At 48.3% G+C, this 26,132-nt stretch overlaps 1 protein-coding gene across 1 annotated transcript in view; it reads right to left on the bottom strand.

Moving 5' to 3' along the window:
- Positions 1–23,475, bottom strand: part of PSKH1 (protein serine kinase H1) — a 102,650-nt gene extending 79,175 nt beyond the window's left edge. The window contains exon 1 of the mRNA XM_033942841.1: positions 23,364–23,475. The gene's annotated coding sequence lies outside the window, so the exon portion shown is untranslated. The remainder of the gene's footprint in view (positions 1–23,363) is intronic.
- Positions 23,476–26,132: the final 2,657 nt, after the last annotated feature.

Raw genomic sequence — 26,132 nt, 5'->3', positions numbered from 1 at the left:
CATCCTCCACCACAATACGGCCTGTGATATATTTAAACGTCTCTATCATGTCTCCTCTCTCTCTATGTTTCTCGAGTGAGTATAGCTGCAATTTATTCAGCCTTTCCTCATACGGGAGATCTTTGAGTTCCGAGACCATCCTGGTGGCCATTCGTTGAACCGACTCAACTCTCAGCACATCTTTTTGGTAATGTGGCCTCCAGAATTGTACACAATATTTCAGATAAGGCTTCACCATGGATCTGTACAACGGCATTATAACTTCGGGCTTCTGGCTGATAAAACTTCTACGGATACAACCCATCATTTGTCTTGCCTTTGATGAAGCCTTCTCCACTTAGTTGGCAGCCTTCATGTTCAAGTTCAAGTTTATTATTTGATAAATCGCCTATATAAAACATTCTAAGCGATGAACAATTTTTAAAACAACTTATGGGGAAACAGACAATTTTAAAACAGCATTTTAGAAAACAAATATTATTAAGACACAAGTAAAAAGTCAAGATATTTATAAGGTTTTTTTATATATGTGGCTTAGTGACAAACATGATATAAAAGGGAAAAGGGAAAAAAAGTTACAATTATCTCAATCAGAAAAACATAAAGGGGGTAAAAACACAAGGAAGGGGGAAGAAAGTAGGGAAAAAAAAAATTATTTTGTAAAAGTGTACATTGGCTTGATCGTTTAATTAATAAAAGCATCATTAAATAAAAATGTTTTTAAGAGTTTTTTAAAAGAGATGAGATCCTTTTCTTTTCTGATAAAGAGTGGCAGAGCGTTCCAGGTTTGAGGGGCTATAACAGAAAACATTTCATTTCTCCTTGTACCCACAATTTTTAAAGACGGAACCGATAGTAGATCTTGAGATGACGATCGGAGAGATCGAGGTGAATGATATGGAGTGATCATTCTAGATATGAACTGTGGTTCGTTAAATGATAGTACTTTGAATACCAAAAATGCTATTTTAAAAGTAATTCAATGATTAATAGGCAGCCAATGGGACTTGATCAATAGCGGTGTAACGTGGTCATATTTTTTTGCTTTATGAATGAGTTTTATTGCAGTGTTTTGGATTATCTGAAGTCTCTTTTTTTCTTTTTGCGGTACATTGAATAACAGAGAATTGCAGTAATCTAGTTTAGAAATGATCATAGAATGGATAAGTATATTGATGGATTTAGGTTCTAAAAATGATGTTATGTTCGTGATCCCCTTCTTAATCATTCCTAGCATTCTGTTTGCCCTGGCACCATAACATAAACCAAAGGGCGCTCCGGGTAAACCAAAGGGCGCTCCCCACTCCAGGACAACCAGCCACTTGTCGCCATCATTCCAAGCTGCAAACATTGCAGCGGAAAGGAAGCAGCCCAATTAAGGCCAGACCAGGCAACAGATTTCACAACAGACCAGACTTATAGCCGGTCCCTGCCTGAACTATGAACACATAGTACCATAAAAAGACCGTCACGGGCTCACATAGCCCCACAACCGAAAGGAAGTGGATGGTCTCAGGAAAAGTGCAGAATATGCAAAAGGCCAGGCAGACCGCAAAAAATATCCCCAGCCACCTGTGAAAACACACACCGAGACTCTGAAATAGCACCCAACCTCCACAGGAGATCCCTGGTGGTCAAGACAGTAAAGAATAATAAAATAAAAACAAACAAACCACCAACCCGGTATAAAATACAAGGAGGGCCGAAACACAGCAAACAACTCCCCAATGAGGAAGAAAACTATGCGGCCATGTCAGGGCACAAAGTCACAACCGGCACCGAAACACGCTGAAAACAGACTCCTGGCCGAGAATACTTGGTTCCCTAGAGCTCCCAAGTTAACGTCCCGACTATTGTACAGTGAGGACGTCTAGAAAGTGAACCGCCACAGCATCCCGGCAGGAACACTCCATTGGAAAGCAGCCTGAACACCATAGTGAACAGCCAACAATATGCACTCCATGCGGCAGCTGCAGAGAAAGCACAGTTACTTACCGTAACAGGTATTATCCAGAGACAGCAGGCATATATTCTCACATGTGGGTGACGTCATCTACGGAGCCCGATGCGGACAGCTTTTTCAAGCAAACTTGATTGAAGATTTAAGTTTGCTCTGCTGCTCCACGCATGCGTGCCTTCCTGCTCCACTAGAGGGCGCATCCCCTCCTCGTGGTCTCCAGTTCACCTAACCAGCAAAGAAGCCAACCTCGGGGAGGCGGGCGGGTTGTGAGAATATATGCCTGCTGTCCCTGGATAACACCTGTTACGGTAAGTAACTGTGCTTTATCCCAGGACAAGCAGGCATGATATTCTCACATGTGGGTGACCTCCAAGCTAACTGAAAAGGGATGGAGGGAAGTTGGCAATTTAAGCAAATAGATTACGCAATACCGATTGGCCAAAACGGCCATCGCTCCTGGACAATGTATCCAGACAGTAGTGGGAGGTGAAAGTATGAACCGAAGACCACGTGGCAGCCTTGCAGATTTCCTCAATGGGTGTGGACCGGAGGAAAGCTACGGAGGCTGCCAACGCTCGGACCTTATGTCCCGTTACTCGACCATGCAGCGCGAGACCAGCCTGAGCGTAGCAAAAAGAAATACAAGCAGCCAACCAGTTGGACAAGGTGCGCTTGGAAACTGGGCGACCCAACCGATTAGGGTCGAAGGACAAAAACAATTGAGGAACTGTCCGATGAGACTGAGTGCATTGGAGGTAAAAGGCCAACGCTCTCTTACAGTCAAGAGTGTGGAGCGCCATCTCTCCGGGGTGAGAGTGGGGCTTGGGAAAAAATATTGGCAAAACGATGGACTGGTTGAGATGAAAATCAGACACCACTTTAGGCAAGAACTTAGGGTGAGTGCAGAGGACCACCTTGACATGATGGAATACAGTGAAAGGTGAGTCCGCCACCAGAGCCTGTAGCTCACTAACCCGCTGAGCGGACGTGAGTGCAAGCAGGAAGATCACCTTCCAAGTGAGGAATTTCAGATGGCATTTGTCTAATGGCTCACATGGAGGTTTCATGAGTTGAGCCAGAACCACATTAAGGTCCCAAACCACCGGGGGAGGTTTGAGAGGAGGGTGGACATTCAAAAGACCTTTCATGAAACGAGAAACTAAGGGATGGAGTGAAAGGGCTTTCCCTTCCAGGGGTTGATGAAAGGCAGCAATCGCACTAAGATGTACCCGAATGGAGTTGGTCTTCAGGCCGGAGTGAGATAGATGAAGCAAATACTCCAGGACCAAGGAGACGGGGACCGATACCGGGTCCTGGCTGTGCGAGGAGCACCAGGACGAGAATCTGGTCCATTTTTGGGAATAGCAGGTTCTAGTCGAGGCCTTCCTCAAGGCTTCCAATATTTCCTTGACTGATTGCGACACAGGGAGGGAAGTCAGGGGGAGAGAAACCAAGCATTCAGATGAAGAGACTGAAGATTGGGATGTAACAGCGAACCCTGGCTCTGCGATAGCAGAGAGGGAAACAGAGGCAGAGGCAGCGGATTTCTGGTACTGAGTTGAAGTAGGAGGGAAAACCAAGGCTGGCGTGGCCACCAAGGAGCAATCAAGATCATCGTGGCTCGCACCGGTTTGAGATGGACCAGCGTCCGCAGAATCAGAGGAAAAGGCGGAAACGCGTATAGAAACCTTCCCTCCCAATCTAGGAGGAAGGCGTCGGCCTCGAGGCGGTCCGGGAGTACATCCGGGAGCAGAATTGAGGGAGTTTGTGATTGAGGGGGGAGGCGAACAGATCTATCTGAGGAGTCTCCCACTTCTCGAACACCTGTAGTAAGGTTTGAGCGTGCAGTGACCACTCGTGTGGCTGGAGGAGGCGGCTGAGTCTGTCTGCCAGACAGTTCCGCTCTCTTTGTATGTACACCGCTCGAAGGAAGATGTTGTTGGAGATTGCCCACTTCCAGAGACGCAGGGCTTCCCGACAGAGGGACCGAGACCCCGTTCCCCCTTGCTTGTTTACGTAGTACATTGCCACCTGGTTGTCGGTTTGGACGAGAACCACCCGGTCATGGAGCAGATGTTGAAAAGCCACAGCGGCGAGATAGATGGCCCGAAGCTCCAGCACGTTGATGTGGCAGCGGTGGTCCTCTGTTGACCACATCCCCTAAGTGCGTAGGCCATCCAGATGAGCTCCCCAAGCGTACTCCGACAAATCCGTGGTGAGTACCTTGCTGTGTGGAGGAGCGAGAAAAAGTAAACCTTTGGAAAGATTTGAAGAGTCGGCCCACCAGAGGAGCGATCGTTGCAAGGAAGGAGTCATTGTCACGGGACGGTCGATTGGGTCCCGGTCCTGACGCCATTGAGAGGCCAGGGTCCATTGAGGAATCCTCAGGTGGAGGCGGGCGAAGGGTATGACGTGGACGGTAGAGGCCATGTGGCCCAGAAGAGTCATCATCTGCCGAGCTGATACCGAGGTCAGCAGCGAAATCCTTCGACTCAGACTTACTAACGCCTCTTGACGTGGAGGGGGAAGGAAAGAGCGGAGGCGAACTGTATCCAGCATGGCCCCGATGAACTGTAAGGACTGAGAGGGGCACAGCTGGGATTTTGGGAAGTTTACCTCGAACCCCAGACCCTGAAGGTAAATAATAGTCTGTCGGGTCGCTGAGATAACCCCCTCCCTGGACAGGGCTTTGATCAGCCAGTCGTCCAGGTAGGGGAATACCTGGAAGCCCTGAGAGTGTAAGGCAGCTGCGACCACCACGAGGCACTTCGTGAAGACCCGAGGTGACGATGCCAGGCCAAAGGGGAGGACTCGGTATTGTAGGTGCAGGTCCCCCACCTGAAAGCGCAGAACTTGCGGTGAGCGGGGTACACTGGAACATGTGTGTAGGCTTCCTTCAGATCGAGGGAGCAGAGCCAATCACCCTCGTCGATGAGAGGGTAGAGAATTGGTAGGGAAAGCATCCGGAACTTTACCCGCACCAGAAATTTGTTGAGTCGCCTCAAGTCTAGAATTGGGCGCAGGTCTCCCGTCTTCTTCGGTACCAGGAAGTAACGGGAGTAGAACCCTTTCCCCCGTTGGTCGGGGGGAACCACCTCCACTGCCCGTAGGCGAAGCAGTTCTCGAGCTTGAGAGAAGGAGGGGTAACTGAGTTTGGTTGGGAGGGCACACCCTTGGAGGGCTGTCTGGAGGATTTTCCCGAAAGTTGAGAGAGTATCCTGATGAGATCACGCCAAGGACCCATGCGTCCGACGTGACTTGTTCCCAGCGCGGGTAGAAGGCTCAGAGGCGCCCCCCGATGGGAAGGAGGCCTGGGACTGTGGCGGAGGGGGCTAGCCCCCATCCGCTTATCCCGTCAAAAGGACGGGGATGGTTTGGCGGTCGCAGGCGGCTGGGACTTGGGCGGAGCCCGATGGTGAGCTTGCGGGTGTCGGGGTGGAGGCCGTGAGAAAGCAGGGGTAGATTTTTGAGGGTAGCGGCGTGGAGGGGCCCTGAACAGCCTGGACGCTGGCGGTTTAGGCTTTTGCCGAACGAGGGAGGCAAACGAGCATTCGTGTTCCGAAAGGCGTTTCGTAGCTGCCTCGATAGTGTCATCAAAAAGTTCTTTGCCCACACAGGGGAGGTTAGCCAACCTGTCCTGTAAATTGGGATCCATGTCGACGAGGCGTAGCCAAGCTAGGCAGCGCATGGCGATAGCGAAGGCTGCCACTCTGGAGGAAAGTTCGAAGCCATCATAGGCCGCGTGGAACAAATGGAGGCGTAGGTTGGAGAAAACCTCCAGGAGCAGGCCAAAGGCTCCTTGGCGGGAGGCCGGCAGGTCAGTCGCAAAGGCTCCCATCAGTCCAATGAGATGTTTCAGGTAGGACGTGAAGGTGAAAGTGTAACTTTGCACCCTAGAGGCCATCATAGAGTTCTGATACAGTCTCCTGCCGAACTTGTCAAGGGTCCGAACCTCTCGACCTGGGGGGACCGCCGCTGAGACCCGGGAGGGGTGAGCCTTTTTCAATGAAGATTCTACCAACAGCGACTGGTGGGAGAGCTGCGGTTGTTCAAACCCCGGGTAGGGTACTGTACGGTACTTGGACTCCATTTTGGAGGGGACAGCCGTTACCATATAGGGGGTCTCCAGATTCCTGAAGAAAGCCTGTTGGAGTACCGGATTGGGCGGAAAGCAAAGGGACTCTCTGGGCGGTGACGGCATATCCAGCTCCGCCAGGTACTCTTTAGAGTATCTTGAGTCGGACTGGAGGTCTAAGTCCAAGGCGTGGCCCATGTCCTGGACAAAGCGAGTGAAGGAGGGGCGGGATGTTCCCGGGGCCCCTTGTGGGGACGGTGAACGAGACCTCCGTCGGGCGGAGAGGCTTCCCTCGAGTATCGAGGTTCATGCTCCGACCCGCGCTCCGAGACTGGGGAAACACTATGGAAGTGTTCCGGGGTCGAGTAAAGGGTCACTACTCGGGCTGGAGGAAAGTCACGAGCGGAGTTCCGCAGGGGTCTGTACTTGGACCGCTGCTGTTCAATATATTTATAAATGACCTGGAAACGGGGACGAAATGTGAAGTTATAAAATTTGCGGACGACACTAAACTCTGTAGAAGGGTTAGAACTACGGAAGAGTGTGAGGACCTACAAAGGGACCTAAACAAACTGGAGGAGTGGGCGAATAAATGGCAGATGAAATTCAATGTAGGGAAATGCAAGGTCATGCATATAGGGAGAAAAAACCTGATGTTCAGCTACCAAATGGGGGGATTAGTATTAGAGGGAAGTAACCTTGAAAGAGATTTGGGTGTATTGGTGGATACAACAATGAAGTCAACGGCGCAATGCGCAGCAGCCGCGAAGAAGGCAAACAGAATGTTGGGTATTATTAAAAATGGTATTATGACCAGAACAAAAGAAGTCATCCTGCCGTTGTATCGGGCAATGGTGCGCCCGCACCTGGAGTACTGTGTTCAGTATTGGTCACCGTACCTCAAGAAGGATATGGCAATACTTGAGAGGGTCCAGAGAAGAGCGACACGAATGATTAAGGGCATGGAAAACCTTTCATACACTGAAAGACTGGAGAGGCTAGAGCTCTTCTCCTTGGAAAAGCGGAGACTCAGGGGAGACATGATAGAAACCTACAAGATCATGAAGGGCATAGAGAAAGTAGAGAGAGATAGATTCTTCAAATTTTCAAAACATAAAAGAACAAGAGGGCATTCGGAAAAATTGGAAGGGGATAGATTCAAAACAAATGCTAGGAAGTTTTTCTTTACTCAGCGGGTGGTGGATACCTGGAATGCGCTTCCAGAGGACGTAATAGGGCAGAGTACGGTAATGGGGTTTAAGAAAGGATTGGACAATTTTCTGTTGAAAAAGGGGATAGAGGGGTATAGATAGAGGATTGCTGCACAGGTCCTGGACCTGTTGGGCCGCCGCGTGAGCGGACTGCTGGGCGCGATGGACCTCGGGTCTGACCCGGCAGAGGCATTGCTTATGTTCTTATGTTCTTATACCGATCGATGTCGAATCGGTGACCTCGACCCGGACTCCCTCGGCAAAAGCCTGGAACCTCGGTTCGGAACCCCGGTCCGAGGGGGAGTTAGGAAGATGTGAGGGTTGGAGAGTGATAACTCAGCCACCTTCAGCAGTCCTGCACGAGGCGTCGGTGAACGGCCTCGTACTGTGGGAGAACTGTGGGCCTTCTTAGAGGTACGGCGGTTCGAGGTTTCGGTCGTTTTAGCGTGACGCTTTGCCCCGCGGCGGTCTGTGGAGGGAGAATGTCTCGGGCGCCTCAGCGAGGAATCCGAGGAGGATGGGATGCGGCGAAGCTGGCGCACTTTTCCCCGAGGGGGCTCGACGCGAGGCTCAGGCTGGTCCGCACGCGGGGTCGAGGTCGGGGCCGGTTGTAGATGGGCCAGCGCAGCGGACAGCTCCGACGAGATCATCGCCCGGAGCATGTCCTGGAAAACGGGCACGGACAGCATCGAAGGCATGTCCGATGCCTCAGTGCACTCCACCGGGGGCGACCTCGTATCAGAGTATTCCCGTGTGGTGGAGGCACGGCCTGAAGGTTTGGAGGACTTCGCCGGGGCTGAAAGCATGGGACTTCCACCATGCGTCGCCGGTGTCCCCGAGGCTGGCTTCTTCGCCGGTGCGGAACCTGAAGAAGGAAGAGGAGACTTACCCAGAGCCGAGGCTTTTTGCTGTCCCGAGGGCTTTGGGGTCGAGTCTCGAGGCGGTGCCGAGGTATTCGGGGCCGAGGTCAAGGCCGGGGCCGAGGTAGTGGGTTGGTCGGCGGTGAAAAGGTCCGCCATGCGGGCTTTCCTTCGACGGAGGGCCCGGTTCTGAAAAGTAGCGCACTGGGGGCAAGACTCGGTTGGATGGGCGGCCCCCAGGCAGAGGATGCACCGGCGATGCGGGTCTGTGATGGAAAGGAGCCGCTCGCACCGGGTGCACTTTTTAAAGCCGGTCAAAGGCCGGGACATAGAAATTGAAACTGGCCGCGGCCCAAGTAGCCACACGGCCGCAGCGACCCGGAAGCCTCCGGGTCAGTCAAAACGAAGCAGGAACAATAGAAGAACGCGCACAGCAACTTAATCGAAAAAACAAGAAAAAATCGCGGTGCTAGAAGGCAGTTGGGGCAGAGCCTGAGAAAAAACGACTTCTAGGCTCAGCGGAAAAATTTGAACTGGAGACCACGAGGAGGGGATGCGCCCTCTAGTGGAGCAGGAAGGCACGCATGCGTGGAGCAGCAGAGCAAACTTAAATCTTCAATCAAGTTTGCTTGAAAAAGCTGTCCGCATCGGGGCTCCGTAGATGACGTCACCCACATGTGAGAATATCATGCCTGCTTGTCCTGGGATAAACTGAAAAGCCCACATAGCTCCCCCGCCAGCGTCCTCAATAGAGGATTAAAGACGGCCTAGTTTCCCACCCGAATTACAATGGAGCTAGGCCAAAAAGCTCAACTGTGCCCACGTCAGCTCTTGCAGGAGCCCAAACCGAACCGCACGAAAACGGACACCGCGCAAGGGAGAACCGAAACATTCACCTGCAATCCACAATGAAGGGCAACTGAAGGAGCATGAACACATGCGAGTAGAATAAAGGGAGTTCCAGCTCTTGAGGAAGAAAACCGATGTGGAAAACCGGTACTCCTCAAAGCCAACTGTGCCTCTTCTTCTTTTTTTATTTTTTTAACTGGGAAAGAAGCAAATAAGTAAAGAAGGCACAATAGCAGATAGGGAAAGGGACCTGCAGTGATCAGACGTATCCCAGAAGAGAGTGAGGCAGAGACCTGGGGGAGCGCAGGTGTAACCCCTAAAGCTGGCACCGCTCAGCCATACACCCCTCATTTTGAAATATCCCGGCCTGGACCGAAATCCACAAGCAGAAGCCAGGAGCTGTGAAGAACACATTCATCAGCCTGCGGGAAATAGAGAATACTGGTTGGCCAGGAGGCTGTGCATCCAATAAGGCTGAGGACAACTCAGTTCTCTCTATCTCCACCTGCTGGTTGATGGACGTAATCCCACTAGTCTCTGGATTCATCTACTGTTGATGACAAGGAAATGTGAGCTAGGATTTAACAGAGAGAGGAAAAGTCTTTTTTGTTTACACCACAGCGCCAGTGTGGTTAGGAGAAGGCAAAGGGGGTGAAGAGGCTATAAAAGGGGTGAAGAGGTTATAAAATAAACCCACCAGGATGTTTTTAAAAAAACACTCAATTGGGCAGACTGAATCGAATCGAAATATTTTTTTCCTGAATCGGGCAGCACTAGTAGACATACAGGATGGTATGAGAAGGCTTTAAACTAATGAATAGGGGAGAGCCGACAGTCGACAACCAGTCAATGGCCCGGGCATCAGGTGATCCCAAAGATGGATCAACAAACAACTGCTCAGATAAACGGGATGATCATGATGAAATCGAAAGTGACAAGGAAAGAGTACAGGAAGATGCAAAAAGGGTGGTGAAGACTAAAAAGTCTAAGAAGGCAGAAACAAGGGAGCTCAACTTCATGTACACGAATGCCAGAAGCTTGAGAAATAAAATGGGGGAATTGGAAGCACTAGCAAGATGAGAAAAACTAGATATCATTGGAATAACCGAAAATTGGTGGAATGAAGAAAATGAATGGGACACAGCACTGCAGGGATACAAACTTTACAGAAGAGATAGAATAGGGCAAAGAGGGGGAGGTATTTCCCTGTATGTTCAAGAGGAAGTAGAGTCTAGCAAAGAAGGGATGATGGAAGGAAAGGATAAACTGGAGTCCCTCTGGATAAGGATCCCTAACCAGAGCGGAGCAGACACAAAAATTGGACTCTATTATCGACCCCCAACACAGACGGAAGAAACAGACGCAGAAATGAAAGAGGAAATCTACCATGAATGTAGAACAGGTAACGTAACAATCATGGGAGACTTCAACTTTCCGGGGATAAACTGGAACCTAGGAACCTCAAACTGCGGCAGGGAAACAAAGTTCCTGGAATTAATAGGAGACTGCTTCCTAGAACAAATGGTGGGAGAACCAACAAGAGGAACCGTAACTTTGGACTTGGTCCTCAATGGCATAACTGGAAGAACATCAGACGTGGAAGTCACGGTCCCGCTAGGGACGAGTGATCATAACAATATCAAATTTAAAATCGGCATCTGTAAGGGGAAACGAACCAAGACTCAAACTACAACCTTTAACTTCAGAAAAGGAAATTACAACAGCATGAGAAACATGGTTAAAAAACAGCTCAAGAAAAGGACAACCGAAATTAAAACTGTCGATCAAGCATGGTCCCTTACTAAAAACTACCATCACCAAAGCACAGAATCTCTACATTCCGCGGATAGCCAAAAGAAGGAAAAATATGAACAAAGGAGAACCAGCGTGGCTGACTAAAGGGGTAAAGGATGCAGTAAGGGAAAAGAGGAACTCGTTTAAAAAATGGAAACGCGAATGAACAACGGAGGCTTGGAACAGTCACAAGGCCGACCAGAAGAGGTGTCACAAGGCGGTAAGAGACGCCAAAAAGGTCTATGAGGAAAGGATAGCGCAAGAAGCCAAAAACTTCAAGCCCTTTTTCAGATATATAAAAGGAAAAAAACCAGCAAAGGAGGTAGTAGGTCCTCTCGATGATCAGGGAAGAAAAGGGTACATCAAGGAAGACTAAAGGATTGCCAACAGGCTAAACTCATTCTTCGCGTCTGTATTTACCAGGGAAGACACTGCATCAATGCCCGAACCAGCAAAAGTATTCAAGGGAGAAATCAAGGATAGCCTCACCACGGCGAGTGTGAACCTGACATGATATACTACCAGATCGAAAGACTAAAAAGTGACAAGTCCCCTGGACCGGATGGAATTCACCCGAGAGTGCTAAAGGAACTAAAGGTAGAAATTGGAGAGCTTTTACAATCCTTAGCTAATTTATCAATCAGAACCAGGCGAATACCAGAGGATTGGAAGATAGTGCATGTCATTCCAATCTACAAAAAAGAATCAAGAGGAGAACCAGGCAACTATAGACCTGTGAGTCTTACGTCGGTTCCTGGGAAGGTGGTTGAAACGCTAATCAAAGACAGCATAGCGCAGCACCTGGAAAATCATGACCTGATGAGAGACAGTCAACAACACGGCTTCAGGAAGGGGAAATCATGTCTGACGAATTTACTACAATTTTTTGAGAAGGTGAACAAACAAATCGATAGCGGAGACCCTGTGGATATAATATACTTGGACTTCCAGAAGGCATTCGATAAGGTACCACACGCTAGGCTTCTGAAGAAACTACAAAGCCATGGAATTGAAGGGGATATACTAAGATGGATAGCCAATTGGCTGAAGAGCAGATTGCAGAGGGTTAGCATAAATGGGAAATTCTCGAACTGGGAAAAGGTGACAAGCGGTGTGCCCCAAGGCTCGGTCCTTGGGCCAATCTTATTCAATATATTCATAAATGACCTGGAAGAGGAAACAACGAGTAATATAATCAAGTTCGCAGATGACATGAAACTATGTCAGTCTGTTGGATCACAAATGGATAGTGAAGAACTCCAGAGAGATTTGAACCAGCTAGAGAAATGGGCGGAAAAGTGGAAGATGAAGTTCAATATAGAAAAATGCAAAGTGATGCACCTAGGCACGAAAAACAAGGAACATGAATATAAAATGTTAGGTGTGACTTTGAGCAAGAGCGAACAAGAAAGAGACCTTGGGGTACTGATAGACCGGACCCTGAAACCATCGGCGCAATGCACGGCGGCTGCAAAGAAAGCGAACAGGATGTTGGGCATGATAAAGAAAGGAATCACAAGTAGATCGGCTAAGTAGATTGCTTTACAGAGCAATGGTCAGGCCACACCTGGAGTATTGTATCCAACACTGGTCTCCCTACCTAAAGAAGGATATAACCCTGCTGGAGAGGGTGCATAGGCGAGCCACAAAGCTAGTAAAAGGTATTGGAAATTTGAGCTATAAAGAACACCTCAGAAAACTGAACTTGTTCACCCTAGAGAAGAGAAGAATGCGTCGGTATATGATAGAGACTTTTAAAATACTAAAAGGAATTGATAAAATCCAGCAAGATGCATCTTTATTCAAATGTGACCCGGACGAGAGGTCATGGACTGAAATTGAGAGGCGACAGGCCCAAGACTAATGTCAGGAAGTTCTGTTTCACACAGCGAGTGGTGCACACTTGGCACGCTCTCCCGGAGGAGGTTGTGACGGAGACCTCCATTATAAGATTCAAGGGAAAGTTGGACGCACACTTCCTTGCAAATCACATCGAGGGATACAGGTAAACAAGGTCCCATCTGGGAACACCTAGGTCTTCATCAGGAAGCACTTAGTTAAGCCTCCACGTGTGAGGGTCACCGGACTGGATGGACCAAGGGTCTGATTCGGTGAAGGCATTTCTTATGTTCTTATGTAATAACATGATGAAAGACATATCGAAGCTTGAAGAAAGGTCTGAAATTTGGCAACTAAAATTTAAATGCAAGGTCATGCATTTGGGCTGCAAAAACCCAAGGGAACAGTACAGCTTAGGGGGTGAAGAACTTATGTGCACGATAGAAAAGCGGGACTTGGGTGTGACTGCATGTGATGATGTGATAATCTTAAGGTAGCCAAACAGGTTGAAAAGGTGACGGCGAAAGCTAGAAGGATGCTAGGTTGCATAGGGAGAAGCATGGCCAGTAGGAAAAAAGGAGGTATTGATGTTCCTGTATAAGACTTTGGTGAGACCTCATTTAAAATATTGTGTACAATTCTGGAGGCCGCACCTTCAAAAAGATATAAAAAAGATGGAGTCGGTCCAGAGGGAGGCTATTAAAATAATATGTGGTCTTCATCATAAGGCATATGGGGACAGACTTAAAGATCTCAATCTGTATACTTTGGAGGAAAGGCGGGAGAGGGGAGATGTGATAAGAGACATTTAAATACCTACATAATATGTCTGGCTCTCTCTTTCTCACAGATGTCTTCTAAGCTAAAGTTAATCACCTGGAATGTCTCCGGAATTACCAAGATTCTCTCCCAATTTAAACGAAGGACTGTGGACATCACATGTTTACAGGAGACTAGGCTTACCGATGCTGAACATTCTAAGCTTTGTATGACATGAGTGGGACAAGCCTTTTACTCATCCAATTCCTTAAAGGGCTTCCTGGATCATGTCACTCAAGTTCAAAAAGACTCTAATGAGTAGCATCTTCTGTTGAGGGTACAGGTATCAGGACTAGACTTTTATTTACTAGTGGTCTATGCACATAAAGCTTAAGAACGTGGGTTGTTTTTTTTTTTTTGTAAATTGGTCCAATTATCTTTACGCTCTAGTTCTTTACCAGTGGTACTTGCGGGGGATCTAAAACAAGTTTTGGAATCATCAGATGGAAAGATAAAGAGCCCACTAGAGGGTCTAGACTGGGTACCAGAAGCCGACAGGCTATACACAGGAAACAAAGACAGGAAACTGACAGGGTTGACGGTCAGTCTAGAAGAGATATGCAGGCAGATTGATAGGCTTAAAAACGATAAATTCCCGGGACTGGACGGCATCCATCTGAGGTTAATCAAGGAACTAAAAGGGGTTATAGCTGAACTGCTTCAACTAATAGCCAATCTGTCGATCAAATCAGGAAGGATTCCGGAAGACTGGAAAATGGCGAATGTTACGCCGATCTTCAAGAAAGGTTCGAGGGGAGATCCAGAAAACTACAGACCGGTGAGTCTGACCTCAGTCCCGGGAATGATGGTAGAAGCGCTGATAAAGGACCGCATCACTGATCACTTTGACGGACACAATCTGATAAGGACCAGCCAGCACGGCTTCAGCAAAGGAAGATCTTGCTTGACGAACTTACTGCACTTCTTTGAGGGAGTAAACAGGCAAGATAGACAAAGGTGACCCGGTCGACATTGTATATCTGGATTTTCAGAAGGCGTTCGACAAGGTCCCGCATGAACAACTGCTTCGAAAAATTGTGAGCCATGGAATCGAGGGTGATATACTCACATGGATTAAAAACTGGTTAGCGGATAGGAAACAGAGAATGGGGTAAATGGACAATACCCGGACTGGAAAAGTGTCATAAGTGGAGTGCCGTAGGGTTCGGTGCTTGGGCCTGTGCTCTTCAACATATTTATAAACGACTCAGGACTGGCAGAGAGGAAGGTCAGAGTAGAGCCCACAGGGGTGCAAACAATGCCCTCTTCCTGGACACACACCAAAAGGTTTTTGGAAAGGCTTTCACAACTACAATATATATATGCTCAAAGAAATAGAATTTTGGCAGGAGTTGGAACTCCCAATTCCTGCCTAAATTTTATTTCTGCTAAGGCAGGCTCAGCAGAGAGGAGTGTCACAACGGGGCTTGCAGGGAGTTTCATAAGACTCTTTTACCTGCTTGTATCTTTTCTATAACATTTTGAGCAGGGCCGGAGTTAAGGGGGTGCAAAGTGCAAACAGGGCAGCTGGGGGTGGTGAAGAGGGAGGGAGATATATAGAATAGGATAGGATAGTTGGAAAGGGAGAGATATGGCATGGGATAGTGCTGCCCAATTCAGGAAAAAATTTTTTGATTTGATTCAGCCTATTGAATTGGTTTTTCGATTCAATTCGATTTTCCTACCCAATTGGGTGTTTGTTTGTTTTTTTTCAAACATCCTGGTGGGTTTATTTTACAGTCTCTTCACCCCCTTTGCCTTCTCCTAACCACACTGGCACTGTGGTGTAAACAAAATAAACAAACAAAAAAGACTTTTCCTCTCTCTGTTAAATCCTAGTTCACGTTTGCGGTCTTACACCAGCTCTGGCAGGATACACATTTCAAATCTGACATATTGTAATCACAAAACAGAAAATATAATTAGTTTTTCTACCTTTTGTTGTCTGGTCATTATTCAAATTTTGCTGGTCTCAGGCTCTGGTTGTCTTCTGATAACTTGCTTGCCAGGGTCTCCTTATTTCTTCTTTCTCCCTGCTAACCATCCATCTTCCATCTCTGTCTTCCCCTTCCGTTTCTCTTCCCTCCCCAGGAGGTCTGGCATCTTTCCTTTTTTTTGTCTCCCTCCACAGATCCACCTTTTCTTAACTACTCTTTCATCCAGCATCTCTCCTTCCTTCCCTAAACTAAACTAAACCAAACCAAACCTTAAGTTTATATACAGCATCATCTCCATGGAAGTTGAGCTCGGCAGGATCCACCATCTCTCCCTTTCTTTTCTCAACTACTCTCCTATCCAGTATCTCTATACCCCTCTCCACACCATCTCTTGTGTCCAACTTCTCACCCTTTCTGTTCCTTCCCTCCCTAAATCCCATTGTCCATCATCTCTCTCCCTCGCTCCCTCTCGTCTATTTTCAAACCCATTTCTTCCTCCCCAAAGTCCAGCATATGTAGATCTCTTTGAACCCCCCTTCCCTCCCTCCGTGTACTTCTATATCAGGCCTCCCTCCCCTGGAGGTCTGTTCCCCCTTGAAGGTCTGTCCCCCCTTTGAAGGCCTGCCTGTACCCCCCCTTGAAGACCTATCCCACCCCTGAATGCCTGCCTGTCCCCCCCTTGAAGACCTGTTCCCCTTTGAAGGCCTGCCTCCCCCTTTGAAGGCTTGTCCCCCCTTGAATGCCTAACCCACCCCTGAAGGCCTGCCTGTCCCCCCTAAAGGCCTGTCCCCCCCCTTGAAGACCTGCCTCCTCCCTTGAAGGCTTGTCCCCCCCTTGAAGACCTATCCCACCCCTGAAGGCCTGCCTGTCCCCCCCTCCTTGAAGACCTGTCCCCCTTTGAAGGCCTGCCTCCCCCCTTGAAGGCTTGTCCCCCACCTTGAAGGCCTATCCCCCCCTTGAAAGCCTGCCTGTCCCCCCTAAAGGCTTGTCCCCCCCTTGAAGGCCTGTCCCCCCTTGAAGGCCTGTCCACCTCCCTTTGAAGGCCTGCCTGCCTGTCCCACCCCGAAGGACTGCTCACTCTCCCCCCTCTCCCCGGCGTCCGGCTTCCACCCCCCTGGCCTTCCGCTTCCACCCCCCTGGCCTCACCGCACTGTTTACCTTCCAGCCAGAACAGCTTTAGCAAGATCCCGGTGTTAGCGATCTTAGTACTGCTTCGGAGATGGTTCCTCCGTTGCGGTCCCGCCCCTTCTCTCACGCAGCGGCCCTTAGGTCAAAGACCAGTGACCTAACTGAGACTAGTCTTACCTGCACACGTTCTGGTTCAGCAGGAATTTGTCTAACTTTGTCTTGAATCCCTGTAGGGTGTTTTCCCCTATAACAGCCTCCGGAAGAGCGTACCAGTTTTCTATCACTCTCTGGGTGAAGAAGAACTTCCTTATGTTTGTACGGAATCTATCCCCTTTTAACTTTAGAAATTGTCCTCTCGTTCTCTCTACCTTGGAGAGGGTGAACAACTTGTCTTTATCTGCTAAGTCTATTCCCTTCAGTATTTTGAATGTTTCGATCATGTCCCCTCTGAGTCTCCTCTTTTCAAGGGAGAGGATGCCCAGTTTCTCTAATCTCTCACTGTACAGCAACTCCTCCAGCCCATTTAGTCGCTCTTCTCTGGACCCTTTCGAGTAGTACTGTTCCTTCTTCATGTTCGGTGAACAGTGCTGGATGCAGTATTTCAGGTGAGGGCGTACCATGACCCAGAACAGCGGCATGATAACCTTCTCCAATCTGTTCATGATCCCCTTCTTAATCATTCCTAGCATTCTGTTCGCCCTTTTCACAGACAGCATCATTGACTTGTCAACCAGTACTCCCAAGTTTCTTTCCTGGGGGGTATCTCCAAGTACTGCACCGGACATCCTGTATTCGTGTATAAGATTTTTGTTACCGACATGCATCACCATACACTTATCCACGTTAAACCTTATTTGCCATGTCGCAGCCCATTTCTGTCTCATTGCAGGTCTTCGCAATCCTCCTGCGTCTTTACTACTCTGAATAACTTCGTATCGTCTGCAAATTTAATCACCTCACTCATCGTACCAATTTCCAGGTTGTTTATAAATATGTTAAAGAGCATGTGTCCAAGCACCGAACCCTGCGGCACTCCACTCGTGACGCTTTTCCAGTCCAAGTATTGTCCGTTTACCCCCACTCTCTGTTTCCTATCCACCAGCCAGTTTTTAATCCACATATTTCACCCTCAATTCCATGGCTCGCAATTTTTCGAAGTAGTTGTTTATGCGGAACCTTGTCAAACTCCTTCAGAAAATCCAGATATACAATGTCAACCGGGTCACCCTTGTCTATCTTGCCTGTTTACTCCCTCGAAGAAGTGAATCAAGTGCTGCTTTTTATGGGGACAGGTAACTTTTATGGGGGGGACTGGCAGGGGTGGAGGAGAGTCCTAGTGGGGTCAGGTGGGGACGGAAGAGATTCCTTGTGGGGTTGGGCGGGAACGGAGGAGATTCTGGGGAGGACGGGCGGGATTTCTGTCCCTGTGCAACTCTCTAATGGGAACCAGCTTTTAAGAACTGAGAACACTAAGGGGGTCTTTTACTAAGGCGCGCTAGCCGATTTAAAGCACGCTAAATGCTAACGTGCTAAATCGGCTAGTTCACCTTAGTAAAAGACTCATTAAATTTAAGAAAAGTTACCCCAAATGTGGACACAATAAATTAGGCTTAATATTGATGGTACTCAAGAACTCATTGATCACATGCAGACACAAAAGGAATAAATAAATAAATATGTACTTGAAGTGCTTGTATGTAAACCGTTTTGAGTGTGGTTGTAAAACTACAAGAAGGTGGCATACAAGTCCCAATACCTACTTTAAACCAGCACAATCCCCTTAGCTTTGAAAGTTATCTCTATAAAGATAAGAACATAAGAATAGCCTTACTGGGTCAGACCAATGGTCCATCAAGCCCAGTAGCTCGCTCTCACGGTGGCCAATCCAGGTCACCAGCATCTGGCCAAAACACAAGGAATAGCAACATTCCATGCTATCAATCCAGGGTAAGAAGTGGCTTCCCCCCTGTCATTAGCAGACAATTGGCTTTTCCTCCAGGAACTCATCCAAACCTTTCTTAAAACTAGCTATGTTATCTGCTCTTACCACATCTCTATTCAAACAATGTTTGTTTGTTAAAATTTTATATTCTGCTCCGCTTTCACAGAACTAAGCAGTTACAACAAATCAAATTCAATAAAGAAGAAAATAATTCCATAAAATGATAAGACAATTCTCCTCATTCATAACACCCAGTCATACTGCTAAAAGACAATAATACAATAAATACTATATACAGTATACTCTAATATAAACTGGGATTTTTGGTCCCGGTTTATATTCGGGTCATCCCCCAGTGACCACTCGAAACCCTCCCGAACTTCCTGCAGGCCTCCCTTAGGCCGGGACAGGAGGGATCCCTCCCGTCTCCTGCCCCGGCCGACACTTATAATTACAACCCTCCCTCCCTCGTGTACCTGTTCCCTGATGGTTCAGCGTGTATCCCGCGCTGAAATCCTTTGTAAAGGTTAACAGCCAGCAGCGCATGAGGGCCAGCACACAGGAGTGAGCTTTTTGTGCTCCTGGCCAGCCCTGCACTGCTCCTTGATAGGCTGCTGCAAGTTCTTGCGGGATTTGCGGTTCTCGCAGCAGCCTATCAAGAAGTGGTGCAGGGCTGGCCGGGAGCACTAAAAGCTCGCTCCTGCATGCTGGCCTGGGTGCGTCACTGGCTACTACCTTTACTATCTAAAGAATTTCAGCGTGGGATACATGCTGGACCACCAGGGAACAGGTACGTGAGGGAGAGTGGTAATTATTAGTGTCGGTTAGGGCAGGAGACGTTAGGGATTCCTCCTGTCCTGGCCTACCACTAGGTGGTTTAAGTTAAGGGGAATGGTTAATCTGCTGGCTGGGTTAGAGGGCAGAGGGGAGTACAGGACAATCAAGCCATTGTGACAATACTGATGAGGTTGGCTCTTTTTAGGGGGAAGAGGGAAGGAAGGAAGATGGGACAGTGTTCAGAGCCTGGCAGGGAGGGTGACTTGGTTCACAGCCTGCTAGGGAATGGGATTGAGTGCAGGGCAGGGAGGGAAGGGGGCTGGGTGCAGAACTTGGCAGGGAGGGGGGGCTAAGTGCAGATCCTGTCAGGGCAGGACACTTGAATATTAAGCCACCCAACTTATATTCGAGTCAACCATTTTCCTCTTTTGGGTGGGGAAATGGGGGTCTCGACTTATATTCAGATCAACTTATATTCGAGTATATACAGTACAACTCAATCGATCTTGTATCTCCAGAAATCACCCACCACCACCAAATTCCAGATTTCTAAGTACAGTATATGTAAGTCTTGAAAGATTTCATCCCCAAAAGTTTGTTGAAAACAGTAAGTTTTCAATAATACTTTAAAGCTCTTTATATTTGGGTCTAAACCTAGATACAGTATTTTGAGATTCAATTCCACAGTAGGGGTATGGCATAATATAAATGCTCTATTCCTTATACATTCCCACTTAGCATTTTTAATGGAAAGCACCACTAATCTATTACCTTGTAAAGACCTTAATATTTTTGCAGGCACACTTGGAATTATCATAGAATTTAGATACACTGGTGTTTTGCACATACAATGCGTTGTGGACCAAAACTAAAATTTTAAACAATATTCTATGAACAAGGAAGCCAATGAAGGGTGGAGGAGTAGCACTGTATATAAAGGACTCCATTCCTTCAACCAGGATGGAAATGACAGTAAGGGCGGACAGCATGGAATCAATATGGGTTAAACTGACAGGAGGAAATGGAGCAGACATCAAATTGGGACTGTACTATCGCCCACCAGGACAGCCAGAAACAAACGACCAGGACCTGGAGGACGAATTGAGGCAGGTATGCAAACTTGGAAGTGTGGTGGTTATGGGGGATTTCAACTACCCTGGAATAGACTGGAACACTGGACACTCCAATTGCACGAGAGAAACTAAATTCCTAGAGGCAACGAGGGACTGTTACATGGAACAGCTGGTCACGGAACCAACGCGAGGGGATGCCACTCTGGACCTAATCCTCAATGGGCTAGGGGGACCCGCAAAGGAGGTGGTAGTACTAGCACCATTAGGAAACAGCGATCACAACATGATACAGTACAAACTAAATATAGGAACACAAAAGGTGAAAAGAACCACAACGACAGCACTCAACTACAGAAAAGGAAATTACGAGGCCATGAGGAAAATGGTGGGAAAAAAGCTCAGCAACAGCTCAATGAAGATGGAGACCGTAGAGGAAGCCTGGGCCCTACTCAAGGGCACGGTGCACGAGGCACAAGACCTGTACATCCCAAGATTTAGGAAAGGGTGCAAAAAGAATCGAGCTCAAAACCCGGCGTGGATAAACAATGCAGTAAAAAAGGCGATAAGTGACAAGAAATCATCTTTCAGAAAATGGAAAAAGGACCCAACAAGGGACAACCAGAAGGAGCACAAAAGGCACCAGAAAGAATGTCACCGAGAGGTTAGGACAGCAAAAAGAGAGTATGAGGAAAGACTGGCGGGGGAAGCAAGAAACTTCAAACCATTCTTCAGGTATGTGAAGGGGAAGCAACCAGCCAGGGAGGAAGTGGGACCATTGGACGACGGAGACAGGAAAGGAGTGGTAACAGAGGAAAAAGAGATAGCTGACAGATTAAACAAGTTCTTCTCGTCAGTCTTCACGAGAGAGGACATATCCAATATCCCAGAACCTGAGGAGATCATAAATGGAGACCACGATGAAAAGCTGGTCCAATTAGAGGCGAGCCGAGAGGATGTCCTCCGACAGATAGACAGACTGAAGAGCGACAAATCACCGGGCCCGGACAGCATCCACCCAAGGGTAATAAAGGAACTGAGAAACGAGATAGCGGAAACACTTTGTCAAATATGTAATCTATCCTTGAAAACTGGGGAGATCCCAGAGGACTGGAAAATAGCAAATGTCACGCCCATCTTTAAGAAGGGATCAAGAGGAGATCCGGGAAACTACAGGCCGGTGAGCTTGACCTCGGTCCCGGGAAAGATGATGGAAGCACTGGTCAAGGACACAATCTGCGAGCACATAGAAAAAAATGGACAACTGAAGGCGAGCCAGCATGGCTTCTGCAAGGATAGGTCGTGCCTCACGAACTTACTGTACTTCTTTGAGGGAATAAACAGCCAGATGGACAAGGGGGAAGCCATAGACATCATCTACCTCGACTTCCAAAAAGCCTTCGACAAGGTATCTCACGAAAGGCTGCTTAAGAAGCTGTGGAATCACGGGGTGCAAGGGGATCAGACACTGGCTGGCGGGCAGAAAACAGAGGGTTGGAGTAAAAGGGCATTACTCAGACTGGCAATGGGTCACGAGCAGAGTCCCTCAGGGATCGGTGTTGGGACCACTCCTGTTCAATATATTTATCAACGACCTGGAGACGGGGACGAAATGTGAGGTCATTAAATTTGCTGATGACACCAAACTCTGAAGCAGGGTCAAAACCAAGGAGGATTATGAAGACTTGCAGAGGGACCTGACGAGACTAGAGGAGTGGGCAAAAAAATGGCAAATGAGTTTCAATGTGGACAAATGCAAGGTCATGCATGTAGGGAAAAAGAACCCGATGTTCAGCTATAAAATGGGGGGAATATTGCTAGGGGTGAGCGACCTTGAAAAAGACCTGGGGGTGATGGTGGACGCAACATTGAAGCCATCGGCGCAGTGTGCGACAGCCTCAAAGAAAGCAAACAGAATGCTGGGCATCATCAAAAAGGGTATCACAACCAGGACGAAAGAAGTCATCATGCCACTGTATCGTGCAATGGTGCGCCCACACCTGGAATACTGTGTCCAGGTGTACCTCAAGAAAGACATGGCAGTACTCGAGGGAGTCCAGAGAAGAGCGACAAAACTGATAAGAGGTATGGAAAATTTTTCATACGCTGACAGGTTAAAAATGCTGGGGCTGTTCTCCCTGGAGAAGAGGAGACTTAGAGGGGACATGATAGAAACCTTCAAAATCCTGAAGGGCATAGAGAAAGTGGACAAGGACAGATTCTTCAAACGATGGGAAACCACAAGCACTAGGGGTCACTCGGAGAAATTGAAAGGGGACAGGTTCAGAACAAATGCTAGGAAGTTCTTTTTTACCCAGAGGGTGGTAGACGCATGGAACGCTCTTCCAGAGGTTGTGATAGGCCAGACCACAGTACAGGGGTTCAAGGAAGGTTTGGATAGGTTCCTAAAGGATAAAGGGATTGAGGGGTACAGATAGAAGCAGAGGTAGGATATAAAAATGGTCAAATCACTTCACAGGTCAAAGGACCTGGTGGGCCACCGCGGGAGCGGACCACTGGGCGGGATGGACCTCTGGTCTGACCCAGTGGAGGCAACTTCTTATGTTCTTATATGGAAGGAAAAGAGAAGTCTTGGTTCTCTTTCACATGCATACAAAAGTAAAAAATAAATACATAAAAATTCACAGATAGATTAAAACAGGGTTAGTGGGTATTCAGAGTGGCCAGGGCAACAATCCAATTAAGGATGGCTTCTCTGGGAACTCTAGTACTATACTAAAGTTATCATTCCCCTCTGTTATTCCCTACCTGAGCAGTGTGTCACCCTTTTTGTCCTGTTTGTCTGTCACAATTAGACTGTAAGCTCTTTCGAGCAGGGATTGTCTCTTCCATGTTAATGTACAGCGCTGCGTGCGGCTGGTAGCGCTATAGAAATGATAAGTAGTGGTAAAGTTAACGATTCTTCCTGATCGCCTGTAAAAACAGCAAGAGAGGTCACTTTACACTAGAACCAAACAGAACTACAGGATGACAGCAGAAAAGAACTCCAACAAAGAGAACAATACTAGAGAAAATGGCCTTCCCAAGTTACCACCACCAGATGCTTCACTCCCAATCACCCCAAAAGAAAGGCGCACCAACCGGATCCGGGCGCCTGCAGCCAGTACTCTTTATCAGAAGCATCATCTCGTATGAAGCGCTCTTCGCGCGAACTCGGAAACAAGGACTGAAAAGCAGCCACCGCCAAATCAGGCTACAGCTGACAAGCACGCTAAACAGTCTCTTCACCAATGCCAGGTGAAGCCCCTAAAAAAAAAAAAAAATCCCCAGCAACCCAAAGGAGCAGGAAATTAAGTCAGGACGAACAGGCCCTAGCAGTGCGTCTCTGTGGCAACCAACTTTTCCGCTCTCAACTCTGACCCCTCCAATCTGCTCACGCAGCCGCAACCGTGAGCTTCTTCCCTGCTGCAGTAGTCGAGTTCATCAGAACGTAGAGGCCGGAGAGGTTAATTTTGTGGGAGTGTTAGAAGTTTGTGCGTGTGAGCTTGATGGAGATGTTAAAAAAGCATGAACGCGACAGGGAGGAAATTTAGTTCATTTTGACGGCCTAAAAATAATTATTGACGAAGCTTTTCCTCATAGTTCTGAAGTCTCCGCCTGCTTTTCAATGATTAAATTGGCCTTTAAACAGGATAGTATTCCTCCAGCATTTGTCCTTGATGACATCTGTATTCCCCAACCAATCCATTGTAGGCTTGGGTGTCCTAGAGCAGTGTTAACCTTTTCAAGTCAAATACCACCTAAGCCTAAAAAATGCCAACCGAGTACCCCGCCGAAACAACGCCCCTGACTTCACTCCATAATAGTAATACTAATTATAATGCAATTTCTTCCATCCATTTTTCATATATACACAATATAATCTTACTAGTCTTTAAGCCAGTTACAGTGCTAGAATAGATGTGTGTGTCTTTATTTCTTTCTGTCTCTCTCTTTCCTCGGCTGTCCACCACCACCCTTTCACTGCTCCCCCTGTCCAGCAGCAGCCCTTCTCCCTTCGTTTAACCTCCCCCCTGTCCAGCAGCACTTCTTCCCTGCTCTCCCTGTCCATCAATACCTGTCCAGCAGCACCCCTTCACTGCTCCCCCTGTCCAGCAGCCAGGGCCGCCATCAGGGCAGTACTACCAGTCCTGCATTCAGGAGCCCGGAGCTGACAGGGGGCCCGGGCACCCCTAGGGTCGCAAGCATAGTCTCCTCTCCTTCTTCTTACCTGCCCTGCTGCAGCACACAGCCGAACAGAAGTCTTCCCGATGTCAGCGCTGACGTCGGAGGGAGGGCTTAAGCAAAGCCCTCCCTTCCTCCGACGTCAGCGCTGACATTGGGAAGACTTCCGGTCGGCTGCCTGCAGCAGGGCAGGTAGGGAAAAGGCAGTCGTGTACCAAAGGGGGGTGGGGCGGTCCGCCCCGGTGCAGCCATGGGGGGCGACCGCCCCAGTGCAGCCATGGGGGGCAGTGTGCACAGCCGGTCAGGTCCCCTTAGCCTTGTGGTGCTTCCCCCAACCGACCGACAACAGGCCCGGCCGAAAAACCTCCCTGCCCTGTAGCAGCGAATCTAAATTATCTTCTTACAGCAGCTTCAATACTCCAGCTGCTGTAAGAAGGTAATTTAGATTCGCTGCTACAGGGCAGGGAGGTTTGTCCGACCGGGCCTGTTCTGTTGTCTGTCGGGTGGGGAAGCGCCACAAAGGTAAGGGGCAGGAAGGGAGAAAGGGAGGAAAGGTGGAGTGGAGAAGAAAAGACGCTTAAGGGAAATGGGTAAAACTGAGGGGGGAGAAGGCCGCTGAAAGCACTGGGGAAGACAAAGGGGTGGAGAAGGACGCTGAAAGGACATGGGGAAGACGGGAGGGGGGTGGAGAAGGACGCTGAAAGCACATGGGGAAGACAGTGGGGGGAGAAGGACCCTGAAAGGACATGGGGAAGACAAAGGGGTGGAGAAGGACGCTGAAAGGACATGGGGAGAAGGATGCTGAAAGGGCATGGGGAGGACAGGGGGGGCGAAGGACGCTGAAAGCACATGGGGAAGACAGAGGGGGAGAAGGACGCTGAAAGGACATGGGGAAGACAGAGGGGTAGAAGGACGCTGAAAAGACAGGGGGGAGAAGGACGCTGAAAGCAAATGTGGAAGACAGAGGGGGGAGAAGGATGCTGATAGGACATGGGGAAGATGGGGGGGAAGAAGGACGCTGAAAGGAAATGGGGAAGAGAGAGTGGGGAGAAGACACTGGCAGGGAAGAAGACAGAGATGCCAGACTATGGGGGGAGCGGAGGGAAGAAGATGGGTGCCAGACCAATTTGGGAGGGGGGAGAAAGGGGAGAGGCACAGTAACAGAGCAAATGGAAGACGCAGAAAGAAGAGAGACAGTGGATGGAAGGAATTAAATGAGAACATGAAGAAAGCAGAAACCAGGCAACAAAGGTAGGAAAAAAATTCTTTTTTTTTTTTTGCTTCAGGATAAAGTAGTATATTAGTTGTGTTGATAAAAATTTATAAACATTAGAGGCTCTGGTAGAAACCCGTTTACAAAGTATGTATTCTTCCCAATTAATATTTCCAAATTAATAAAGTCTTTTTGCTTATTTTTAAATGGATTTCCAGTGTTCTCCTTAGGGCCTTTTAGCTGGGCGGTCCGCCCAGCTAATTTAGACGAGCGCCCGGCTATCATCTGCTGCTGCCACCACTGCTGAACATAGAAAAAAAAAACAACAAAAAAAAAAACCCGGCTTGGAGATTTCAGCCCGTAGCGATCTTATGCTCCGGGGCTCTATTGGGGGAAATGCTGCCGGGTCCTGCCTTCGTGGAAACAGAAAGTAGGCAGGACCCGGCAGCAAGAAGAGCAAATGCTTCACTAAC

This window comes from Geotrypetes seraphini, chromosome 4 (genome assembly GCF_902459505.1).
Source record: "Geotrypetes seraphini chromosome 4, aGeoSer1.1, whole genome shotgun sequence".
In the NCBI taxonomy this organism is placed as follows: Eukaryota; Metazoa; Chordata; class Amphibia; order Gymnophiona; family Dermophiidae; genus Geotrypetes; species Geotrypetes seraphini.
Note: the sequence above shows the minus strand (reverse complement) of the source record. Positions and strands in the feature narration are given on the sequence as shown.